The 13,639-nt window shown below is 38.0% G+C and overlaps 1 long non-coding RNA gene across 2 annotated transcripts; it reads left to right on the plus strand.

Annotated features, from left to right (window-relative positions):
- Positions 1–1,044: 1,044 nt before the first annotated feature.
- Positions 1,045–12,688, plus strand: LOC134474776 (uncharacterized). 2 transcript variants are annotated; one of them, XR_010045624.1, is made up of 4 exons: positions 1,045–1,098; positions 3,602–3,674; positions 7,161–7,230; positions 11,085–12,688. It is a non-coding gene; the product is annotated as an uncharacterized LOC134474776 (long non-coding RNA). The 2 variants fall into 2 exon arrangements; XR_010045623.1 differs by lacking the exon at positions 1,045–1,098 and adding an exon at positions 2,165–2,912.
- Positions 12,689–13,639: the final 951 nt, after the last annotated feature.

Consider the following 13,639-nt stretch of genomic DNA (forward strand, 5'->3'; position numbering starts at 1 on the left):
AGCTCTGAAGTGGTTCTTTCCATGGGAAGTAAGATAGCAGATGAACTTGAGCCCTGTTTGCATCACACATATGACAGAGAAACCGGGGAGAACTAAGGGAGCTCCTTAGCATCTTCCTTAGGAGAGGAATAGCAAGAGTAAGTGCACAGACTTCTGAGCTCTTCTCCACTGAGAGCTGGAAATCATTGCAATGGTGCTTGTTTCAGGTGTGCTTCCCATATTTTGCCATGCTGCAAATTAGAATGCCCTTTACAGCTTCCTTGAGCTAAAGTATTTCCTCTTCAAACTCAACAGTTCCAACTGAATGCTACAGCAGCTGCATTGTGTCTTAAGAAAATAAGTATATCTTTTATGATCGTTCCTAGTGTCACTACTCTAGGAAAGTCATGCTCTTTGTTTGCCATGTCAGCTTATGCCAGCAATACTGCTAATGGTACCATTTCTGTCAATATAATACCTTCAGGTAGGATGTCATTGTGCACAGCACTTTGCTCATTTAGCTATCAAATGTAAATAAATTCTCTTCTTCCCTGTATTTCTTATAATAATAGGAAGTGAGAATTCTTAATGCATTGCTTATCAATAGCATAATTAATACTGATTATAGAATGGGCTACAGATGCAGCCCAAAAGACTATTTTGTGTCAAAACATCAGAGTTATACTTTTAATAGTTTATATTTTTGTTAATTCAAAATATATTTTACCTTTTTCTTGAATAGTGTATGATATTTCTGAAGATGACTCTCTAATCAGGTAAGAATATATAGATTTTTAAATATCATACAGTGACTAATTAGTGAATGCAGAAAAGAAACCAATTGTTTTAGTGTTCTGTTCCAGGCCAGACAAAGTACTTGTGCTGTTTTAATCCAGTTTTATTAATTTGGCTGCTTTTATGAATGGAGGTTATTTAAATGGTCCATGGTCTCATAATTAAGAAGTAACTGACCCATGTGTTGACTGTTAGCCTGCCTGGCTCCCAGATGCCTTCCATTACCCTCTGCAGTGCTGGGATCCAAATGCAGGTCATTTAAGATGAGTGTAGAAAGTCACCATAAGGGACATGTCAAGTCTGTTTAGTTTTCCTGAGAAGTTGGTGAGTTTATTCTAAAGATAATGATTGAATTGATAGCCAGTTTCTTGTTTTTACCAGTATAGGATTTAGGGAAGATGTGGTAGTTAAGACTATCTTTATGTAAATCATCTTATATTATTTATGTTGAGGGTTTATTGCAATGACATTTTTAATGCATGTGTCTATTCACCAATTTCCCAGTTTGGTTTTCCTTTCAGGCTATTACTACTGCCTAGTTCTATGATTTTTTTCCTCTTAAGTAAAATATTTTCTTGACTTTTTAAAAAATTTTTCTTCTACTTGGTATTTTTTTTTTATTTCTGCTGCCTTAGTATTTTTTTTTAGTACCAGAAATCAAATCTCACGACTGCATTCTTGCAAGGCAAGTGCTTATGCTGCTTAGTATTTCTTATTGTTGTTTAGACAGAGTCAAAAACAAGTAAACTTTCAGGTTCTAAGAAATCTAAGAGACCAATAAAAATATCCTCTAGTGCTCAACCTGTGTAACATTCTAGCCACATGGTTGAATCATAGAGAATTTGACGTACAATGATATTAAAGTGACTTATCTGAATATAGTTCATGACAAAATGAGGTTGTATTCAGGTTTTACATTTGCTGTGTCTGGTACTCTTTGTCATGTCTCCTTCTGTGAGTTCCATAATAGAAGAGAGGAGGAAGTCCAGCATGTCCAGTGGGAGATCATGAGAGTGGAATTCACAGGGGAAGGGCATGTTGGAAGGACAACATTGGGTGGGGCAAGACTGAGGTCTTACAAATCAGAATATAGAGGTTTGTCACAAGTCTGATAAAGATAATACAGAAAATGAAGCCCCAGAATACTGAGAATTATCCTGATAAATGTATTAAAAGTGTGGATTCAAAGGAGTTCTGAAGAGATTTTTGCTTTTTTGTTCAGTCGGAGGAATAGCGAAACTTAAAAATTGGTATTAGATTAGTTAGGGTAATCTGAGCCACCTGGAAGTCTCTAGAGCATGAAGGAATATCCCATGCCCTCCTTCCTACTCAGTTCATGGAGGGTGGCTTAGGCCTCTGACTCCACTGGGGACCAGAAGCAGCTGAACTTCATGGGCCTGTTACCCAGGACAGGTGTCCCTCATTTCCACCTCTTATGTAAGGTAGGCCTGCAAGGCAGATGTGTCCTCTTGATAGGTGGTACCTTGCTTCTGCTGAGGGCAGGTGATTGTGACACAAATACTTCTTTTCAGGAGCAGCTGCTCTAAAAAAAACATCCTTTTTTTTAGGAATCTGTGCCTTCTTAGGCTGAAGATTTAAGTGAACACTGATGTGGAGCCCCACCATGAGAAACCCAGAAGGAAGAGCACTTACAAAATGACATTAGACTAGATTTATAATAACAGAGGAGCAGCTACCAGGGTTGATTTTCCAGCCAGCTCCTACTTGAATGTCAGAGTGTCTGTGAAAGTTTCACCACTTTATGTGTAGGTGAAAAAAGCAAAGGCATACAGGAAAAACAATTGGGTTTTATCATTTTAATAGTTTAATTTCCCAGGGAAGAAATTGACCAACACACACACACACACCCCCACACCCACATCCACCCACCCACATTTTTCTTTGATTTTTGTACTTTTAACCTTCAAATATTTTACAGTTTCAGAGGACTCTCTGTGTTGATTTATGCTAAATGATACTAACAGAGTTGTCTCAGTGTAAGGGGCATCCATACAGAAAACAAAGACTGCCATTCCTGACTTACTCGGCATCTTGCTGACTTTCAGTAACTTTGGCATTAATGGGGCAAAATGCTCAACCCTAACAATTTAAAGGAGGAAAGATTCATTCTGACTCAGGTAAGAGGCTCCAAGGCAGAAACCACTTGGCAGGGAGACAAGGTGGAGGAAAGCTCCTTAACACACAGGCAGGGAGCAGTGAGAGGGCTGAAGAACCAGGGGTGAGAATTTACCCTTGCAGGTCAGAACCCAGTGGCCTTCCTCAGAGCAGACCTCCCACCTAAGAGCACAATGAGCTACTGAACTTGCAGATGGATGAGGACATGCTGAAGATGGGGTTCCCATGGTCCAAACACCTTCCACACACAGGATAATGAAAGGGGACACTAGATTAGAACCATCACATCCAGCTTAGTCATTGAACCAGAGACAGAGCAGGGAAAGGGGACGGTGTATTTTTCCACCTTGAGGTTACCAGGCTTGTTTGAGTCCAGGTAACAACTTTTGTTTGCTATTATTGCATTTTTCACTTCAGCCTTCAGAGCAGGCAATTTGTAAAGAGAAATGATTTTTAGACTGTGCTGGTCTCTTGGCTGTCACGCTTTGGGAGTGAAAGTGAGACTATGCTGAGTGTTTCCGAGATTGGAAGAAGTGAAGACAGAAAGAAGCATCTAAAATATTTCAAAACTGGAAGTCAACTTTTAATTGTGTCAACCACGAACCATCATTTGATACACAGATAGCCAAGCTTTCACCAGTTTTTAAAGAATGAAACTCACCCACTGCTATTGTGTGTTTTTGCTCCCCAGCTCTTCCAGCAAACCCAGTCCTGTTAATTTCTGGCCTACATCAGATGACACTGACTTTCTTCTGGATAACAAGGTAAGTCTCTTTCGTAATGTTAATTTTCTTCCTCTTAGTTTTGCACTGTATTGCCCTTAGTCTTCAAATTTAACAGTGGTGTAGCTACCATAAATTTATATGGAACATTGATCAGGGAAGATCACTTTGGAGAACTATGCCTAGTTAAAAAGAATTTCCACCCCTTTGGTAAATAACTGGTACATATTTTGAAGTACTTGAGACTGAAAATAATAATGGGTTAGAAAACACACAGTGACAGGAAAATTGTATCTGTCAAACCTTTGCCATGATGGCGGAAATACAAAATTTGGTCAAGGATCATTTGGATAAGTGGACCTTGCCATGGCTTGAAAATCTTACTACCAAGACCTTCATAGCACTCATACCTATATAAATCTTTTATGGATCTTATCAGTCCTACAATAAACAGGGAAGTTTGGTGCCTTCATTTGAACAACTTATAGTGTATAAAACATTTTTTTCCTTTAAATAATCTTTATTTTGCTATCATCAGTTTTTATGAGAGCTCTTCTATTTCTGTTATTGGTTCTGTTGTTAGACCAGAATAATACTGGAAACTGTGACAACTTAGAAATTTAAAATGTGTTTCATCAGGGATGTATGACTATGGAATTACAGGATCTTCATTGTTATTGTTTTGTTTTTTTTGTTTCTGGAAGGTGATCACAGGGCCTGTGCAGGAAGCTGTATCCCTTGCCCTCTTTTTTTAGTTAATTGAATTTGTTTTTGAGTCCAGTCTGGAATTTGGGATGTTTAGCCTCACCTCCAGTGCTGGATTGAATGTATACTACACCTTCCCGCACTGTGTTTTCTATGTGATTCCTCCATAAAGGGGATACCACTTTTAAAACATTTTATCTTATAGAAGACTACCTGTTTTCAAAATAATAAGCAGAGGTAGAACTAGATGGTCTACAAAGCAAGTGGTAATGATGTAAGTAATTGTAAGCATTATAGCTTTAAAAATATACAGTGGTAGTCTCTGTATCTCATTCTGACATTTCAAGTTTCACAAGTTTTTGTACTTCCAAAAATTCATTTAAAACTGCACAGTACAATGAGATTCTGGAGATTAGAAAGATTTTTGTGTGAATTCTGAAGACCTGCAGTAAAGTGTTTGGTATTAAGAAGCATTTTAATATCATTTGAATGCCAATAAATGGATTTCTACCTAGTAGAATTTTTCAGGTAATGTGTGCATAATTTATGTAATAAATAAGTGCATTCAGTTTGCCCTAAAATGTATACTGTGCTTAGGATATATATTTTCAGGTGACTGATGTTTAATGTTTTGTCAAATAAGAAAACAAATCAGAGGAATGAAAGACACAATACATTCTAGTATCCTTTAACTCTGAACATAGGTTAGAATGTCATCTTAAAATTTCTTATGCTTTTCTTTTAGTCAGCTCCATGTTTATTAGGTGCATCTTTTCAAAGTGTAATTTTTCCATAGAATCGTGATTAGCAGTGGTTTCTCTGAATGGAAAATTGTGGAAATTATTGTGTTTCCTTTCTCTCTACCAGAAATGCTTCAGTTCTCAGGTAGTAGTAAATATCGCACAACCTTTCTTCCATTTGTATCTGTCATTGCATATGGCAATAAATAGAAAACTAGAAGTATTGGCATATGCCATTTATTGGGGGAATAGGAATTTTCAAATAAGGCCTTACATTTCTCCCTCACGTTGTAGTAGCATTTAAAAATACCTCTTTCTGTAAATCATCACCATTTCTCTTCTACAATTTACAATGTGTTTCCCTTTATGAGAATGGACCTGGTTATATTCACCAGTTGGATTTCTGACTCCTGGCTTCAGGGACCATCCCGCCTGAGCTGCCCTATAAGCACAGACCACAGGTGCACATCAGCAGGCCTGGATTTCATTAAATCCTGGAAGATTTTTCTTTGAACAGGAATCTTTCGCAAAATCTTCAGTGGGTATCTTAGTATTAAATCTTATGATTAAATTTTAAAATTCACATTTGCGTACTGTCTCAGAAGTTAGTATTTGGATATATCAGTTAAAGTTTGTTTATAGCTTCAACAAAAATGTTAATGTATATAATTGAAAAATGGCATCTCCTGTAATTCCCCCCTCATGATTTCATCTGATGAATTTCAGAACTGTGCATAGGTTAGCATTACTACCTCAGTTTTCTGTATTCCACAAATACTTACTTACCTTTTGAGCCAATATCATTTCCTGAGTGAGGTCATCATCTCCCCTCCTCCAAATGTGTCTCCTCCATCCCAGGCCTCCAGTTAGATGTATTTCCTGCAGGCCTTGACTGTGGTCTTTCTGTGACGATATTGGATGGCACCAGATCTCTGAAGCTGAGAATTCCTGGCCCCAGCTACCCTTCTGGTGACTATCAAATTTTCTTACTTCCTACATTCTGAAAACTATTTTTCATTTCTGGACTCATTTTCTCACTCATCATTTAAAAACAATATTCTTTGATGCTGTGCTTCCCATTATTCTCTGGCATCGATCTTACAATATCAGAGAATCTACAGATTTGCATTTCACAAGGGAAGTTCCCATTCCAGCCTGAAATTAGTGTGATGCTCCTGTTCACCTGTCTGTGCCCTTCCAGGAACTGTATTCCAGCTGTGTCACATTCCTCGGGCAGCCCTCTTTTGCTGTATTGTTTCATGCCCCATCCTTTTGTTTCTGGTGTCCTTTCTTGAATGCCCTTGACACCCTTCCTGGGTGCTTTCTCACCTGTTCACAAGAAATGGCTTTTCCTGAGCTTTCCAGATAGAACTGATTGTATTTGCTTTAGAAGCCTGTCTTTGGACCCCATTTGTAGAATGAATGAAATGCATTTCACTGTTTTCATGTATCTGCGTCTGCTTCCATGCAAGCAGAATGTGCTTTTAGGTGCGATGTTCTTTGTACTCAGCGTGGCTCTCTGAATTTTCTTAGCTGGCCAATTATTTGAACAGTGACATGGCTTTTGTGATTAGAAATGGTTAATGGTGAATGATAGCAAGTATATTTATAAGAATTTGTTTATTCAGGGAAGGGAACCAAGGCAATGAAGAAATGATAACATATGTAGCAGTTCCCCAAAACAAATGTAATTGTTATATATCACAAACATACTCTCTTAAAAACTTCTTCATTTAAATCTGTGTATTTCAATGTTCCATTCGTTGGAGAGTGCAGAGTACTTTGTCTCCTCCGACATTAGGATGAAATATGTTTATCAGCTAGAATTTTGTCTCTGAATCCCTCCTGTGGCTTTCCATGCCTGCTTTACAAAGTCAGCATCCATGTGGAGACCGAAGCTGGGCTTGTCATAAGGCTCTCATTGGAGACATTTTGGTCCTCAGTACATGATTCCCATTATTAAACCTGCCTGCCTTAAGATGGTAAAAATCAGATAACTTCTTGGGAAATGAGTAGGTAATGATTGTGCAACTCATTACTGCTATACAAATTTTCTCAGACTATCTCTGTGAATTTTCCACAGAAGCCTGTCGATCCTTTTTCTGGGAAAGCAGATGATGGAGGAAAACAGGCAGGAAATAGAAAAACAAAAGGTAAGAAATATGTATAAATGTGTGATATTTTAAGAAAGTCATTTGACAGCATGTTTATTTCACAGTGGAGCATGGCTGAGTTCTGAATCCCCCAAAACTACTTATTAATGGCAAAGTAAGAAAAAAGAGAAGTAACACAGCAATAAGTTTCATGTACCCTGACGTATCAGCCACAGGCAAATTTGAGAGTCACTGAAGGAGCTACCTTCTTAGCTCCATTTCAAGGCATTCTAATGCCTGAGGGATGTTAGAAAATTAAGAGGAGAGGAGGGAGTGAGGGAAAAGAGAGAGCCATAATACAGGGAGTAAACAAAGATAAGAGAAAGTATGGGTGTGGGAAAATGAAGTAATCATTTAGAAAAAGGAAGAGCAATTAGGAAGAAGTATAGGAATTATATCAATTGAGCACCGAGTAACAAAACTTGCAGAGAGGTTGAGCAGAAGTTTTCCTCTTTTCCCGTCTTCTCACGATTGGAAAGGTATTGAGGATTGAAGTAGTGAATTACACAGAGCTCTACTTCATTTACTACAGATCAAAGTAAACGAGCGTTGTTCGCTGTACGTGTAGTTTCACTGGTACCTTGGTTCATGCTCTTACTTCTTCCCGCAATGCTGGTTGCAGAGTTCCATTTAAAAGTTTACCACTTAAAAACGTTGCTATTTCAGCAAGTAGTACATCCAGAATGCGACAGTCAAAAACTAGAAAGAAAGGAATGATTAGTCATTGAGTTCAGGAAAGTCATAGTCTCAGTTAAAAGTCCATTAGAACGTGGATGACCTGTTATGCATTTTCAATTTAGTTGACAGGATGAGGAGGAAGTTGGTGCTAGATTCCAAAAATGGAAGGAAGGGAAGGGAAGTGGATTTGGAAGTGATTAGGTTTGTGGCCTGGAGCTTTAGTTATGAAATGAAGCCCCTGTGGGGGAACGTGTTACACCACACATCTGAGTCAGCAGGACTAAGGTGGTGTGTTTCTAAGAAGGTCTCCAGGGATGCTGATGTCACTCATCCTCAGACCACTGAAGATGGGCCAGTATCAAGTTCCCTGTAGAGAAATCTGGACGAGAGTCATTGGATAAGAACTAGTTCAAGACGTAACAAGGTCAAGGGAGAACTATTTCGTGCCTGTTTTCCTGTTTGTATTTCTGAAAATAGTTCTAGTCACAGGGGAGAGAGTAAAGCAATGAACAGAGAAGAAATAGAAGTTGTAATTCTAAGATATTACTGCCATTTCTGCCAACTAAAGAAAGTAGTGGTAGGAATAATCCACAAAAAGCCATAAATGGAAACACTCAAGACCATAGAACTAGGTCAGTTTGGAAGGGAACAGGGATTTATTAGGGGAGGAGGATAGGGAAGAACAAAGCTAGACAGTAACTTTGGAATGAATGATGCAAACTGAGAGGACTCCCTCCCCACAGCTTTAGTGTATGTGTTTGCAAGTGACAGAGTAGACTGTGGCTGTTCAGGGATGATTCAGAGCAGGGAGGAGTGCTAGCCTTGGCTTACACTGCAGGTACTTTCCTCCTTTCCCGCCTAGTCATCAGGCATCAGAGCTTTCTGTTAAATTGATAATTATTCACATGAGATTAGCTTGCACATAGAAGCACTGACTCCTTTTAAGATAAGTTTTGATAAAATAGCTTTTTCACACAAATCCTTTAAAAATGAACAAAGAGACATTGTTCAGTTCATTCCTTGAATGCCAAAATTGTTACCTGTTAGTAAATATTGTGCTGATTTTAAATGTAAAAGTTTCCTAGTATCTAACAATTCCCTGACTATTCAGCTTTTTGAATTTTGATAACTATTTCAATATTGAAAACTGATGTAGCATTATGTCTCAGATATGGTTTATGTTCCATTCATGAGCGATTCAACAAATTTCAAGATGTGGCCAAACTAGTTTTGAGGATATAAGAAATGTAGGCATAGCCATGGCCCACAAGGACATAGAAAACATGACTGGGTTTATTAATCATTATGCTGAACATGTATGGCTGTTTTGTGAGAACACAAAGTTTAAACTCCTCTTGATGATGACCAAACTTATGTACCAGTTGCAGTGCAGGAGAAATGCAAAACCACAGATACTTGGAGTGCAATGGTGTACAAATGGGTGATGTACTATGTTCGATTTATATGCTATTCCCCTCTCCTGTCAGCTCTGACACTCAGCCTCTCAGGGTCATGACTTGCTAAGATTACTTTTTCTCTGCAGTCAGCATGTAAAGCTCACTTCCTGTTTTAGTTATGGTCATTGCAAGTATAATGTCACATTGGAAATCATGGTTGATGTATATTCTAGTTTTTCTGTCATATTGTTCTGAGCAATGGGGAATGTTGTGTGTGTTTATAGTAAAACAGAAAATTTAAATTTATTGCATCAAATTCATTGTATTGGTACATTTTAGATACCCATAAGGATCCCCTTCATTAGAGGGAGATTCTACCTCTGTATGATACTTCTTGATTCTTTTTTCTCCAATCTCTTCTCCCTTAAAGGTCTCCCCTTAACCTATTTATTTACAAAAGCTTTTTTTCTATTTTGTTCTCTCTGTTCTTTTTTTCTTTTCCTTTACTTCTTCTCCCTCTTACCCTCCCACCCTGTTCCCATTCCTATTGGAATACTTTCCAGTGTCTTTGTACAGTTTTGTTCTCATTTACACTTTTCAGTTTCTCTCACTAGAAAAACTACGATGTTGAAATGTGTGTGTTAGATTCATTTTATTTAAGAAATGGAGACTTTCCCCCCTTTCTTTCCATTGGCTTTGCCCCTTCTTTAGTTCCCCTCTCCTTTGAACAATTTTGCCCTGCTTCACAATACCTTTTTCACTATTTGCTCTTTATTTACACATTTGATATCTAATAACAATGAAATAAAATTCACAGTCCTAAAGACTTAACAATCAATAGTCCTGGAAATTAAAGGTAAATCAGGATAATACTATTAAGTTAAAACAGAAGAATGAGAGATGATGGTGCGAATGAAAGTCAGCTGAGTGAGTGGCCAGCACAGATGCTATGGAGCACAGTAAGGCTGAGGCATTATTGTACTGTGGGGCAGAGAAACACAGGAGACTGCTTCTGAGGAATGGATTTGTACAATCGGTATCTGTGTAGTATCGTTACATCCTAATAAATCAAACTTTATATTTAGATTCCCACTTATGTTTGCATCAGACTAATAAGACTTTTGAGAGATCATAGAATTTGAAGTCTGTTGATATATGTCCCCTTGCAACACCCTCAGTGATGCAGATTCTATCCCTCTTCCTGGAATCTAGTGAGTCAACCACAATGGGTAAATACTGATGAATATTGGAGCTGTGTTTCTGTTGGGCAGTCGTACTCACCTTGTTGCATGATTCATGCCAACCAGAAAACAGCATAAGGGAAGTAATAAAGTAGCACAGTTAATTCAACTTGTAGCACCTGTGCGTGGTTTTCTACTATAGTAATTATGCTTTTTCAGAAATCTTTTGGTGGTAGAATCTGCTGTGTGTTTTACACCTCCAATGCAGCTGCCAACCAAACAGTGTCTATCCACAAGGCAGTCATGGTCTTTGTCTTACCAAAGCATGGTAAAAATTATGAAGATCAGAAGGAAGACTAATTTTATTTAGGCGAGTGTTTAGCATACATTTGAGAGAGAGTGTCAATAGTCTTAGAGCTTCTGGGTGGAAGGAAAGACTAGGGAGAGATCTACAGATTGCTACTCAGATGCAACTTCTTTCTTTTAGCACTAATTACTCTGAATTCACAAGAATTATGTGTTTGTCACTATGTGCAGGACATATCACCAAAGATGCTTCCAAAACCACATATTAATGATTTCTTACAATTTCTTTCAGTTTATATGGATTGATTCTCACTGGATCAGTGGAAATCACTGAGAATTTACTGGGCAGCTTCTCCTTAGACATGTCCCCAACTTTCACAAAAAATGGTTGTGTAACTGTCCCTGGAAATTGATGGAAAAACGAGGTGCTTCCAGGATAAAGAGGAACTGGGGGAATTTGCAACCACCAATTCAACCCTACAGAAAGTATTGCAGGATATTCTAAAAAAAGAAAAATACAAAGAACCCAGAAATAGTGGCGGGGAGGCCACAACGAATGGAGCAGAGAACAAAATGAAGAAGACAAACTGACAGCTACTGACAGAAAAAGAGCTCAACAGAAATGAGACAGAGAAGATTGGATGATAGGAACAGCTATTTTGGAGAAAATGACATCTTAACAGGTAATACTGATTTAGTATCATGTTTTTGAAGTCTCATCAAACTTTTGTTCTTCTGTCTCCAATGGTCTAAACAGGTTGTATCTTACTGGATTTTATTATGTACGATAGTATAAGCAAAAACCTTTTAAAGACAAGGAGATTATACAGAAACCATTGTTCATTTTCTGTTAGTCGATTCTAAATACTCTGTAATGCTGTCATTCTCTTAAATGGTTTTACATTGTTTTGATATACTTAATGCTACAGTATACGAAGTTGTACTCAAGGACTTCAAGGAAAGAGTCAATATGGTAACTACTTTTGGGTCGGAATTATCTGGTGGTGAAACACTATTCTGCTTAAATGGTTATGTTTTGATCTGCGCTGTTTCGCTGTTATGCCCTCTTTTTTCTCAATCTCCACTCCATTATTTACTTTTTTATTTTTATCCGTTTAATTAAAGGGGAAAAAATAGCAGGATATAATATAGTAACCCACTTTGACTTTCTATTATCTCGATTTGAAGCCCTGTAATACTCTCACCATCTTGTTTTTGACTGATGTTCCTCTATTCTGTTTTGCTGGATAGTATCAGGTTCGAAAGTTTAGGCATCAGCTGTGAAGATTATGAGATTCATTATAACGCCCATTCTCGTTGACTTTTATCTACTTTTGAAGACCTACAATGTCTCCAATGTTTTGGTTTTGTCGGTTTTGTTCTTTACTGTTTTGTTCAATTGTATTATAACTAATGATATAGGCAATTCTATTAGAGATAGCGGGAGGCATTATGGTAACCATTGTTGATCACCTTGTATTATGTTTTTATATTATCTATTATGTCCACCCTTTTGACTTGACCGATTCTGTTTTGTTATGTCTCATTTGGTTTTACTCTCTTCCAAAAAAGCAATAAGAACCATGGGAGCAATGAAACCCAAAATGTGTAATAGTCATTGTACAAAAGAGAGGAAAAGAAAGTGCTCTAAACTATATAACTGCATGTATATTTAAGTGTATAAGATAGAAAATGATATCACAGAGTTTTATTGGATCATTGAACAGAAGTGTTTGCAGTATCATTGTTGGAATGTCCACTCTACAAGCTTTAATTTTGTGACTTGAACAATTATTTCTAAGATGGCAATATGTAATCCATTAACTAATGATTTCCTACTGTTCATTTTTTTCGTCTGTAAATCTGTATAACTTGTACCCTTTCACTGTTTTTTTTTCTTTTCTTCTTAAATAAAAAAAATTTAAAAATTTAAAAAAAAAAATCTGAGCTACTTGGAGGTCACGCAGCACCACTGAGTTGGAAGCACAGTGCATATTGTTTGCATATGTATGGCCACAGCCTAAGAAGGTGGGTTCCCTTCCTAGTCAGTGAGTTCATCACAGTACAGGCAGCACAGGTTTTGGGTGCTAATAACAGGAGGTATAGGGACTGGGGATTTAGCTCAGCGGCATAAGCACCTGCCTTGCAAGCAGGCGGTCGTGAGTTCGATCCCTAGTACCGATAAAAATGAAAAGAGACAAAAAAAAATATTAAAAAAAAAAGAAAGAAAAAGAACAGGAGGTATGAGGCTAGGGGGCAGGTCTTAGAGCTATCTAAGAGCAGGTACTTGCCAGGTCAGGCAAGGACAGCATCCCAGTCCTGGCCAGCCCTCCAGGAGCCCACCTCTGGTCCCATCAGCAAATCTGGTTTCCACCAGAAGGTAGCCAACAGGGAGGGAGGAAGTGACTGGGCCTGGTGAGAGGCCAAAGTACGATAGAAAAAATACAGAAACCAGACAAGGAAAGCTGTAATGTTAAAATTGTACATTTTAGGAAAACCACAGCTTCGGGACACAAAATTTATTCAAGCTTTTTTTCCTAACTGGCAAAAATTTTAAGATCCTTATAGAGGCTAAGCCTGTAAACATGGCTCTGGGCCTCAGCTTTCACCTGTACCACAGCTCCTTCCCTTTGATACAGAATAAATATAATTCCTGACTTGTTAGAAATGTGCTGAATTTGTGGACCATCTGGAAATGAAGTCATAAGCCACAGGAAGAAGTTAGGAGAGGGGATCCAGCACAGCTGAATAAAGAAGGAGCCACATTGGCGCTACTCAGAAAAAATCAACTAAAAACACAAGGTAATTGGAAGAAAAGGAGAGACATGTCCTGATGTCAGAATCAAT

The sequence above is a fragment of the Cavia porcellus genome, unplaced genomic scaffold (genome assembly GCF_034190915.1).
Source record: "Cavia porcellus strain 051 isolate PalLab524CR breed Dunkin Hartley unplaced genomic scaffold, mCavPor4.1 scaffold_38, whole genome shotgun sequence".
Classification (NCBI taxonomy): Eukaryota; Metazoa; Chordata; class Mammalia; order Rodentia; family Caviidae; genus Cavia; species Cavia porcellus.